Here is a 13,851-nt window from a genome sequence, read left to right as displayed (position 1 = left end):
AAGCCTATTTGGAGAAAATGTATTCATATGATCTGCATATCACTTCATTATCCAATCAAATTCGTGTCCTGGTAGATTTGTGCAGCAGTACATCCGAATATTCCACTAGAGTGTTATAAAATAAACAGCTCCCCCCACACACTACAGAAGCCTACCTCAGTTAAAAGAGGGCGGACAATAACAAACACCACGTGACTGACTGCAGTAATTTGAGCCTAGACACGAAAGAATCCGGCTCAGAGCGTCCTGCTGTCCCGCGGAGGAGGAGATGCACCAACTCATCCCAACACGGGGTGTTCATTTTCCTATCACTAGTTCGTAAATTCCTCTGGCAACCTTAGGGTTTCACGACAATCTCTTATATGAAAACATTTCCGTTTTTAAAACACATAATATCGCTCCAACATGCGCAATAACAGTTATAGTACAATCGGAACAGTTAGGTAAGATGTTCAGCTGTTCTGAGTCTCGTCTCCCCCCCTCTGTTTTCTGCCGATTGCACCTGCCATTCAAGCTGAGGTCGTTACATAGACAATGTTCCCTTTCGATCTAATTGCAGCACATTATATTGTCGCCCTTTACATTACAGCCCTGTCCGTGGCTCAAAAGAGTGCGGCATCCATGGACGTTATTTGTCTCCATAACAACTCTCGTTTACTGCATCACCGGCGTGAGACAGAGGGGGAAAGTGTGGCATAGCATCTGAACTTGTGCGTGGATGAAAGTAGACCGGTTTTAAAAAGCGCTCAGTCAGCACGCGACTCACTCAGTCTCCTGTGCCTCTGTCTCGCCTGCTTGGTTCAATCCTACATCCTCCAGCGAGCATCACTTGCCTGGACCCCGCTGCGAGGAAGCATCCTCCAGCAGCACGGGTTCTGGACATCCTAGACAGCCCGTCCTGACGTTTGGACCCGGTGATGTCACATCCTGTCTGGGTAATACATAACAAGCCCAGGCATATCAAAATAAAAGATGAGAATTGGAAGTGATTTTTCCGGGTCACACGGACGAGTTCACAAGGTCAAGCAGGAAATAAGCGGCAGGCAGAAATACGCCATCCTGAGAGTTGTGAACATTTAAAGTGATACCGGACATACCATCTCGATCATCCGTTGGTGACACGGGCACATTATACTTTTATATAATCATCTGATCCACAACCATCCTATCCCTTGCAGATCCGCAGTCGACTTTTCATTTCCTGGTACGATGTGCGCATTTACGTTGAGGCGTAAACTATTATGCAATATGAGCTGCTGCATCGTCAGATACTGTTTTAACGTACGGTTTTTATCCAGAGGATATAGGCTAGTGAGCAGCTGGGTGGCTTTAAAGGAATAGTTTACTGAGAAACGGAAAGCAGCAGTTGATGGAGAAAAAGAGACACTTGTTACATCATACAGACCAAGTCTTGTCCATAGTGTCTAATTAAATTCCCTAACAAATCCCTGACCTATTTTCACCCTTGTAGACTTGCAAAGTGTTACACAGTGTGATAATTGTTAAGAGGCACACTTGAATTCAGCCTTCAACAGACTAGAGCAACACGGTTTTAGAACTTAGACCCTCTCAGCGGAAGTATGCCTTTAAAAATAGCAATTTTTCATAGCAAACATGTTGGAGACAGGGCTGGCTTGTAGAAACAGGAGATTGGACACTTTTAGGGGGGTAGAGGGGAGCCCCTGTTGGGTGGCAGGGGCGAGGGGTGAGCCAGGTCTGGGTGATGGTGGTTGGTTTGGGCGTGGCCCCCTGCAAGGAGCCAGATCCTCTTTCTTTAGCTCAAGTTTCTCCTGTTTACCTTTGAACCCTATCCCAGCGGCCCATCTCTGATCTACAGAGCGCCTCCCCTTATGGGCCGTCCCATTGCCGGCCCTGTGATAGATTGGCCATCGGCATGCCAATACTGCACAATATTTCCATTTCCTGCCCAGGCGGAGGTATTCGGCGGGGTTGACTGGAGTTCAGCTGCACAGTGTGGTGCCTGCAGCCGCCTGCCACCAGGCCCACTGGCCCTGCGCTGTAGCATGGAGACCCAGGACCCAAACATTTGGCCGGGAACATTCCAGAACCTAGGCCCTCTCTCACTCTCTCTCTGTGTCACAAAACAGCCCCCTACGCCCGCCCGCCGTCCCGTTGTACCCCAGCCAACAGACAACAGCACAGCTTACAACTGGGGCTCACTACAACCTTGGTGAGTATAGAAGATATAGCTTGGTATAATACAGTAATAAGCAAAAAATAAACTTGCATTTGTATGATAAGAACACACTCTCCGGGTAAGTTTGTTTCAACTGGCTTCTATTACTTTTACAGTTGGTTTACATCTGTTATCATTCTCTTACCATAAATGATACATATTCTTATGTGTCTTTTTCTGTATTAATATCTTGACAGACAGAGAGGAAGAAATGTAACTTTTATCTGGCGAATACCTGGCAAATATTTCCCTTTTATCTCTGCTACTGGGAACCTATGCCAAATATTTTTGCAAGGACAAAAAATGTGATTGTTAGAAACACAAGCAGGAATGAAGCCATGGATCAAGTTTGACATGACTATCTGGGTCAGTTATATTTATGTTACATGGTGGTTCAAGCAAACAGGATTATGTACATTAATATCTATGTGACTAAAGCAAGCAAATATCCAGTGTGTGTGCATCTGTGTGTGTGTGTGTGTACAGTCTCTAGTGAAAGTCAACAAACGCTTTACACAGTCGTCACATTTAGCTGCCTTAAAATTCAATCTAATTTAAAGATTTTTTACCCCCTACCGATTTACACAACCTGCTCCCCATTTTGAAAGTTAATGAAAAAATATAGAAACATTTCCAAACTAATAAAGAAATGAAGATGTATTGATTGCGTATATCTTCACACCGCAGAGTTAACAATTGGTGGGAGCACATTTGGCAGCCATTAAAGCTGTGAATCATTTTGATTAAGAGTCTACCAACCTTGCACTCTTAGGGCAACATATCAACAAAACATTTTTTTTTAATTGCTTAAGATCAATACATTTGGTTGGGAGTCATTGATGGACAGCAACATGTAAACCTTGTCTCTAAATTTTCACGCAGGTTAAAGTCAGGACTGAGACTGGATCATTCAGGAACACTCAACACCTATTGGAAAGCCATTCTCGTGTGTCTTTGGCATTAAACTGTATACAATTATCCCGCTGTAAAATAAAACTCTATCCCAGGGTTAGGAAGGCTACGACGGGTTTCCCTCTAACTTCTTACTTGGGCTTTGCTCCTTTCATATTTATTTTGATCATTGCAAACTCCCCAGTCGCTGCCGGTGACAAGAATACCCATAACATGATGTTGCCACCACAATGCTTGAAAATACAGAGGATCAACAACATTGCATTCGCTCCACATTACTGGCCTGTATGACAAAGTCAAAAAAAGAAGGACGCCCGTGTTAAAATAATCGACTTCAAATCATCCATTCAGTTTGCAACAAGGCCGTTAAGTTATACTGCAAGACAACACGGCAAATAAATTAACTTTTTGGCCTAAATTAAAAATGCTAGGTTTGGGTCAAATCTAATACAACACAATACAAAGTGAAACTCTCTGTGTTTTCAAATATTGCGGTGGCAGCATTATGTTATGTGTATGCTTGTCACCAACAGGGAATGGGGAGATTGTCAGGATCAAAATAAATATGAAAGGAGCAAAGCCCAGGTAAAAATCTAGAGGAAAACCCTGGGATAGTTTTATTTTTGAGCAGGACAGTTACACACATTTTAAAGCCAAAGACACTCCAGAATGGCTTTCCAATAGGTGTTAAGTGTTCCTGATTGGTCCAGTCTCAGTCCTGAATTAAATTTGCTTGAAATCAGAGGCAAGATTTGAATATTGCTGTCCATCAATGACTCCCAACCAAATGTATATAGCTTGAGCAATTTTGACAAACTCAGTGGATATACTGTATGTTGCCCTAAGAGTTGTGCAACGTTTGTAGAATCGTATTCAAAATTATTCAAAGCTGTAATCGGTGCCAAAGGTGCTTCCACCAAGTTTTAACTCTGGGATGTGAAGACACGCAATCAAGACATCTTCATTTTATTTTATTAATTTGGAAAATGTTCCATCATTTTCTTTAACATAAAAAATGTGGAGTAGGTTGTATAGATCTGTAGATTTCATTTTAAGGCAGCAAAGTGGTGTGTAGACGTTCACTAGACACTGCATGTGTGTCTGTGTGCGTTCTATAGTGATTTGTGATTGGTGGAGGCTGCAGTGTGGCAATGCTTTTGAGGGCGGTGATTGGCTGGTGTGAGCCAGGAGGCTGGAGTCAAGCAGGAGCGAATGCTGTGAGGCAGGCAGTGCGACCTAGTGGTGGGAGAGAGGGATGGGGTGTAGCACGTACACACACACTCTGACACACACACGTCTAGACTAGATCCAGTAGCCCCCCCCCCCACACACACACACACACACACAACCCACACGCATGCAAACATCCTGTACAAACACATTTGTAAATTGCCAGCGTAGAGCATCTTTATCTTCCTGTAACACATGTTCTTTACAGTACTAAACCAACTAAATACTCAACCCTGGATTTACAATGTGCTTGATGAAATTGCAACAGCTTTCCTCAATGCCCACTGTACCAGTTCTAAAAATAACACGAAACCACATAACCCCTCGACAACCCCCCACCATAAATTACTTTACGCTCTGCGATCAGAATTGTATTTGTCACCCGCCCCCCTCCTCTTCATCTACCCCCCCCCCCACCCCCCACGATCCTACCCCCGCCCCCCGCCAAATGGTGCTAATGGCAACTTCAAAGTCAATAGCTCTATGGCTGTTCAACCTTCAAAAAAAACACAACCAGAAAATACAGAGACATGGGTTTGGTTTGTCTCCACCAGTGGACGTTATTTAAGGGACATAATGGACCATACCTGTTTTGTTTAAATACAAATACATAAAATACAACCGTTGACCGTCAGAGCTCCAGCCTTGATACTGTTAGGGAGGGGTCACCCCACTGTGCCCCCCAGGATCAGCCCCTCGCCCCCTCAAAAATTATAGCAGATTATCCCCCCTTCCAGATGTGTTTTGGGAAAGATTGAGGCTTGATGAAGGGGGGCGGAGGGGGACTTGATCTGGGTGGGGAGGGACAGTGATTTCTGGAGGGGTGGGGGAGTATGATAGTGTACAGACGAGCCATAGACAGAGACCCTAAATCAGGGTTTAGTAGGGGCCTAGCCCAGCCAAGTCCAGGCAGCAACAGCCCCGTTTTCCTCTGAGGGGATTAATAATGAATTAAGGCATCCCCCCCTTCTAAAAAGATATTCATGCATGCTAATGCATCCATTATTTATGGTGTGCATACAGGCTCACTAGTGGTGGCCGCATGCAAGAGGGAGGGGTACTGGGGGTGGAGAGGGGGAGAAGGATTCCCCCCCGATGGGGTTCAGAGGCTGCCGGAGTGAACATCCACATATTGTCGCTGGGGCTAGGGTTAGGGTTAGGGCTGGGGCTATGGTTAGGGTTAGGGCTGGGGCTATGGTTAGGGTTAGGGCTGAGGCTATGGTTGGGGCTGGGGCTAGGGTTAGGGCTGGGGCTAGGGTTAGGGCTGGGGCTGGGGCTATGGTTGGGGTTAGGGCTGGGGCTATGGTTAGGGTTAAGCCTGGGATTAGGGCTGGGACTGTGGTTCGGGCTGGGACTAGGGCTGAGGCTAGGGCTAGGGCTGGGGACTGTATAAGGACGAGGAGGGGGAGAGAGAGGGGCTCCTACCACCAGACAGCCAGTGTATGGGGAGTGGGCCCGCCAAGTGCTGTAGGGGGAGGGGTGGATTAAACAAATAAGTACATGATAAGAAATAATCACCCTGGGGAGGTAGGGCTCAATGGAGACAAAGAGGCTAAGGGGGAGAGCGGGGGGTCGGGGGGGTTAAGTCAGCACAGATTTATACTGTCTGATCGGTCCCATTCTGGACTGAAATAATGTTGGGGTCACAACAACTTTTTATCCCTGTAATTCCTTTGCTGGGTTTGTGTTAATTCACACTCACACAATCAGGCTCTGGGGATAGAGTTAACCAGTGGTGATCCGTAGCAACAAGGCCATCTCTTCATCTATAGAAAGAGTGTAAATAGATATGTCTGAATTTGGGTTTTAATGATCGGGCCATGTTTAGCACTATCTATGGCTGCTGGCCAACACACCATGCCATTCAAACCATGGTACAGTTTTAACCACAGATGTAGAGATTCACAGAAAATAGGAAATACATGTGTGCCAGAAATACAGAGAAAATATGCAAGGCATTCACAGAGCTAGTGTGATGGCAGCACGTGAAGGTGAGAAACAGAGAGTCAGGTGAGAGGGCTAGAGCAGCCAGAGCATAAGGCATGCCAGGTATGCACTGAGGCCACAGGAGGTTGGTGGCACCTTAATTGGGGAGGACGGGCTCTCAGTAATGGCTGGAACGGAATTAATGGAATGGTGTCGAACTCATCAAACACATGTGTTTCTATGTGTTTGATGCCATTCCATTTACTCCATTCCAGACATTATTATGAGCCGCCCTCCCCTCAGCAGCCTCCTGTGACTGAGGCAGAGGACAGAGGCGGAGGAAAGAGATAAGATAAAGAGAGAGAGAGCGATAAGATAAAGGAGAGTGCTGAGACCACCAGGCATAGCCATTAGCATAGAAACACAGGCATCAGGCTGCCACCCGGTGGGACGAAGGTGACAGGAGGGGTGGCCACCACCGCCAGGGCACCACACTCTCATCTCCATAGATAAAAGGGGGGCTCCGCAAGGACCAGGGATGTCACTGACATAGCTGACTTATCTGAGCAACAATATCTTGTAACATTTGGTATCCTTCGCGGTCTCTCAGATGTTAAATCAAGTTCGTCCCTAATACAATGCTGATTGACCTAAAATGGTGAAGTGGGGGACATCCTATAAAACCCGGGTGGTCAATCAGAAACCAATGAATGTCTGTGAGTTAATTCTCTACGTAGAGGCTGCTAACAGAGTGGCACTAATATTTGTAGGACACTCACACGCAGGCTAGGAAAGGCTACTGAGAGTTTAATGTTTTTGTCCTTGGTACTTACGTGCATGAATACACATCTGTTCCATACGTTCTCTCTCTCTCTCTCGCTCTCTCGCTCTCTCTCTCTCTTTGTGATATCTGGGTCAGTATGGCTTTGTCAAAAGTGTACCATGGCACAGATAGATAGTTAGACAGATAGTTAGACAGATAGTTAGACAGACAGGTAGGCCACTTGGCTGTTCCCTCCTAGGAAGTACTGCTGATGAGAAGACAGTCAGTCATAGTCTAAATAGTCTATTGTTAAAGGACAGAACATTTGATGAACAGGTTATAGTAAAACAAAACCTCTTGCAAAAACTGTTATAGAAATACAGTTTGATGAATGGATTAAATATTGACTCTTAAACAGGTCATCAGAATAAGGACCCATTAGTAGCTAGGTTTACGGTAGGTAGTCACACAAGATGGTTGTCATGAACTAGCACTGGGAGCTAGACCTCCCTGAAGGTAATCTGCATTGTGCAAACATTGCAACCCCATACGAACACCAGGTGAACCACTTACAGCTTTTACACAACCATCTCACCACACATAGGAAAATACATAAACGTTGGAATGATGTCAAAACAACATTGTGAGGTTTCGACAAGATTACATTTTCCACTGTTCAAAGTGAAAACGGCTACATTGGCTCCTGCTACATTTCCTGCAACACCGACCCCCCCCCCCAACAGCATCGTAATTATATGTGCAAACACCGCGTAAATGCTCTGCTAGAGTGGTCTATGTAATCCTTCCTCTCTTCTGTCTGCTGCTTGGCACAGTTCTGAAGGAAATATAAACATTCATGTGACAGAGCACACACCTCATGTTCGGGGCTGGTTTGAATGAGCCGTGTAGGAGAGGGGAGCTCAGTAGGCCACAGATAGGTATACTGATGATAGACATCACTGACACACACTCTTAACGTTTCGCTAACGCACACTCTAATCATTTACATTTGAGTCATTTAGCAGACACTCTTATCCAGAGCGACTTACAGTAGTAATTAAGGTTAATTGCCTTGCTCAAGTGCCCATGGACAGATTTTTCAACTAGTCAGCTTGGGGATTCGAACTAGCGACCATTCAGTTGCTGGCCCGACACTCTTAACCCACTAGGCTGCCTGCCGCTCTAATGACACATACTGCAACCGAGTCCGATGCACTTTAAACTCAGACACACTCTTAACCGACATACTCTCTGACGACACACACTCTTAACCGACATACTCTCTGACGACACACACTTTAACCTACATACGCTCTGACGACACACACTCTTAACCGACATACTCTCTGACGACACACACTCTTAACCGACATACTCTCTGACGACACACACTCTTAACCGACATACGCTCTGACGACACACACTCTTAACCTACATACTCTCTGACGACACACACTTTAACCGACATACTCTCTGACGACACACACTCTTAACCGACATACTCTCTGACGACACACACTTTAACCGACATACGCTCTGACGACACACACTCTTAACCGACATACGCTCTGACGACACACACTCTTAACCGACATACGCTCTGACGACACACACTTTAACCGACATACTCTCTGACGACACACTCTTAACCGACATACGCTCTGACGACACACACTCTTAACCGACATACTCTCTGACGACACACACTTTAACCGACATACTCTCTGACGACACACACTCTTAACCGACATACGCTCTGACGACACACACTTTAACCGACATACTCTCTGACGACACACACTTTAACCGACATACGCTCTGACGACACACACTCTTAACCGACATACGCTCTGACGACACACACTTTAACCGACATACTCTCTGATGACACACACTCTTAACCGACATACTCTCTGACGACACACACTTTAACCGACATACGCTCTGACGACACACACTCTTAACCGACATACGCTCTGACGACACACACTCTTAACCGACATACGCTCTGACGACACACACTTTAACCGACATACGCTCTGACGACACACACTCTTAACCGACATACTCTCTGACGACACACACTCTTAACCGACATACTCTCTGACGACACACACTTTAACCGACATACTCTCTGACGACACACACTCTTAACCGACATACGCTCTGACGACACACACTCTTAACCGACATACTCTCTGACGACACACACTCTTAACCGACATACTCTCTGACGACACACACTTTAACCGACATACTCTCTGACGACACACACTTTAACCGACATACGCTCTGACGACACACACTTTAACCTACATACGCTCTGACGACACACACTTTAACCGACATACTCTCTGACGACACACACTTTAACCGACATACTCTCTGACGACACACACTCTTAACCGACATACTCTCTGACGACACACACTTTAACCGACATACGCTCTGACGACACACACTCTTAACCGACATACTCTCTGACGACACACACTCTTAACCGACATACTCTCTGACGACACACACTTTAACCGACATACTCTCTGACGACACACACTCTTAACCGACATACTCTCTGACGACACACACTCTTAACCGACATACTCTCTGACGACACACACTTTAACCGACATACTCTCTGACGACACACACTTTAACCGACATACTCTCTGACGACACACACTTTAACCGACATACTCTCTGACGACACACACTCTTAACCGACATACTCTCTGACGACACACACTTTAACCGACATACGCTCTGACGACACACACTCTTAACCGACATACGCTCTGACGACACACACTCTTAACCGACATACTCTCTGACGACACACACTTTAACCGACATACTCTCTGACGACACACACTTTAACCGACATACTCTCTGACGACACACACTTTAACCGACATACTCTCTGACGACACACACTGTAACCGACATACTCTCTGACGACACACACTTTAACCGACATACTCTCTGACGACACACACTCTTAACCGACATACTCTCTGACGACACACACTCTTAACCGACATACTCTCTGACGACACACACTTTAACCTACATACTCTCTGACGACACACACTCTTAACCGACATACTCTCTGACGACACACACTTTAACCGACATACTCTCTGACGACACACACTTTAACCGACATACTCTCTGACGACACACACTTTAACCGACATACTCTCTGACGACACACACTTTAACCGACATACTCTCTGACGACACACACTTTAACCGACATACTCTCTGACGACACACACTTTAACCGACATACTCTCTGACGACACACACTTTAACCGACATACTCTCTGACGACACACACTTTAACCGACATACTCTCTGACGACACACACTTTAACCGACATACTCTCTGACGACACACACTCTTAACCGACATACGCTCTGACGACACACACTTTAACCGACATACGCTCTGACGACACACACTCTTAACCGACATACTCTCTGACGACACACACTTTAACCGACATACTCTCTGACGACACACACTCTTAACCGACATACTCTCTGACGACACACACTCTTAACCTACATACTCTCTGACGACACACACTCTTAACCGACGTACTCTCTGACGACACACACTTTAACCGACGTACTCTCTGACGACACACACTCTTAACCGACATACTCTCTGACGACACACACTTTAACCGACATACTCTCTGACGACACACACTTTAACCGACATACTCTCTGACGACACACACTTTAACCTACATACTCTCTGACGACACACACTTTAACCGACATACTCTCTGACGACACACACACTTAACCGACATACGCTCTGACGACACACACTTTAAACGACATACTCTCTGACGACACACACTCTTAACCGACATGCGCTCTGACGACACACACTTTAACCGACATACGCTCTGACGACACACACTCTTAACCGACATACTCTCTGACGACACACACTCTTAACCGACATACTCTCTGACGACACACACTTTAACCGACATACTCTCTGACGACACACACTCTTAACCGACATACTCTCTGACGACACACACTTTAACCGACATACTCTCTGACGACACACACTCTTAACCGACATACTCTCTGACGACACACACTCTTAACCGACATACTCTCTGACGACACACACTTTAACCGACATACTCTCTGACGACACACACTCTTAACCGACATACTCTCTGACGACACACACTCTTAACCGACATACTCTCTGACGACACACACTCTTAACCGACATACTCTCTGACGACACACACTCTTAACCGACATACTCTCTGACGACACACACTTTAACCGACATACTCTCTGACGACACACACTTTAACCGACATACTCTCTGACGACACACACTTTAACCGACATACTCTCTGACGACACACACTCTTAACCGACATACTCTCTGACGACACACACTTTAACCGACATACGCTCTGACGACACACACTCTTAACCGACATACGCTCTGACGACACACACTCTTAACCGACATACTCTCTGACGACACACACTCTTAACCGACATACTCTCTGACGACACACACTTTAACCGACATACTCTCTGACGACACACACTTTAACCGACATACTCTCTGACGACACACACTTTAACCGACATACTCTCTGACGACACACACTTTAACCGACATACTCTCTGACGACACACACTCTTAACCGACATACTCTCTGACGACACACACTCTTAACCGACATACTCTCTGACGACACACACTTTAACCTACATACTCTCTGACGACACACACTCTTAACCGACATACTCTCTGACGACACACACTCTTAACCGACATACTCTCTGACGACACACACTTTAACCGACATACTCTCTGACGACACACACTTTAACCGACATACTCTCTGACGACACACACTTTAACCGACATACTCTCTGACGACACACACTCTTAACCGACATACTCTCTGACGACACACACTTTAACCGACATACTCTCTGACGACACACACTCTTAACCGACATACTCTCTGACGACACACACTCTTAACCGACATACTCTCTGACGACACACACTTTAACCGACATACTCTCTGACGACACACACTTTAACCGACATACTCTCTGACGACACACACTTTAACCGACATACTCTCTGACGACACACACTCTTAACCGACATACTCTCTGACGACACACACTTTAACCGACATACGCTCTGACGACACACACTCTTAACCGACATACGCTCTGACGACACACACTCTTAACCGACATACTCTCTGACGACACACACTTTAACCGACATACTCTCTGACGACACACACTTTAACCGACATACTCTCTGACGACACACACTTTAACCGACATACTCTCTGACGACACACACTTTAACCGACATACTCTCTGACGACACACACTTTAACCGACATACTCTCTGACGACACACACTCTTAACCGACATACTCTCTGACGACACACACTCTTAACCGACATACTCTCTGACGACACACACTCTTAACCGACATACGCTCTGACGACACACACTTTAACCGACATACGCTCTGACGACACACACTCTTAACCGACATACTCTCTGACGACACACACTTTAACCGACATACTCTCTGACGACACACACTCTTAACCGACATACTCTCTGACGACACACACTCTTAACCTACATACTCTCTGACGACACACACTCTTAACCGACGTACTCTCTGACGACACACACTTTAACCGACGTACTCTCTGACGACACACACTCTTAACCGACATACTCTCTGACGACACACACTTTAACCGACATACTCTCTGACGACACACACTTTAACCGACATACTCTCTGACGACACACACTTTAACCGACATACTCTCTGACGACACACACTTTAACCGACATACTCTCTGACGACACACACACTTAACCGACATACGCTCTGACGACACACACTTTAACCGACATACTCTCTGACGACACACACTCTTAACCGACATGCGCTCTGACGACACACACTTTAACCGACATACGCTCTGACGACACACACTCTTAACCGACATACTCTCTGACGACACACACTCTTAACCGACATACTCTCTGACGACACACACTTTAACCGACATACTCTCTGACGACACACACTCTTAACCGACATACTCTCTGACGACACACACTTTAACCGACATACTCTCTGACGACACACACTCTTAACCGACATACTCTCTGACGACACACACTCTTAACCGACATACTCTCTGACGACACACACTTTAACCGACATACTCTCTGACGACACACACTCTTAACCGACATACTCTCTGACGACACACACTCTTAACCGACATACTCTCTGACGACACACACTTTAACCGACATACTCTCTGACGACACACACTTTAACCGACATACTCTCTGACGACACACACTTTAACCGACATACTCTCTGACGACACACACTTTAACCGACATACTCTCTGACGACACACACTTTAACCGACATACTCTCTGACGACACACACTTTAACCGACATACTCTCTGACGACACACACTCTTAACCGACATACGCTCTGACGACACACACTTTAACCGACATACGCTCTGACGACACACACTCTTAACCGACATACTCTCTGACGACACACACTTTAACCGACATACTCTCTGACGACACACACTCTTAACCGACATACTCTCTGACGACACACACTCTTAACCTACATACTCTCTGACGACACACACTCTTAACCGACGTACTCTCTGACGACACACACTTTAACCGACATACTCTCTGACGACACACACTCTTAACCGACATACTCTCT

General features: G+C 46.0%; 1 long non-coding RNA gene across 2 annotated transcripts in view; it reads right to left on the bottom strand.

Annotated features, from left to right (window-relative positions):
* The window catches only part of LOC139574306 (uncharacterized), a 135,953-nt gene extending 134,536 nt beyond the window's left edge, over window positions 1-1,417 (bottom strand). The window contains exon 1 of one of the 2 annotated variants that reach the window (XR_011674750.1): window positions 767-1,417. This is a non-coding gene — a long non-coding RNA (uncharacterized lncRNA). The remainder of the gene's footprint in view (window positions 1-766) is intronic. The other variant, XR_011674749.1, reaches the window with a different exon arrangement.
* Window positions 1,418-13,851: the final 12,434 nt, after the last annotated feature.

The sequence above is a fragment of the Salvelinus alpinus genome, chromosome 4 (genome assembly GCF_045679555.1).
Source record: "Salvelinus alpinus chromosome 4, SLU_Salpinus.1, whole genome shotgun sequence".
Taxonomy (NCBI): Eukaryota; Metazoa; Chordata; class Actinopteri; order Salmoniformes; family Salmonidae; genus Salvelinus; species Salvelinus alpinus.
Note: the sequence above shows the minus strand (reverse complement) of the source record. Positions and strands in the feature narration are given on the sequence as shown.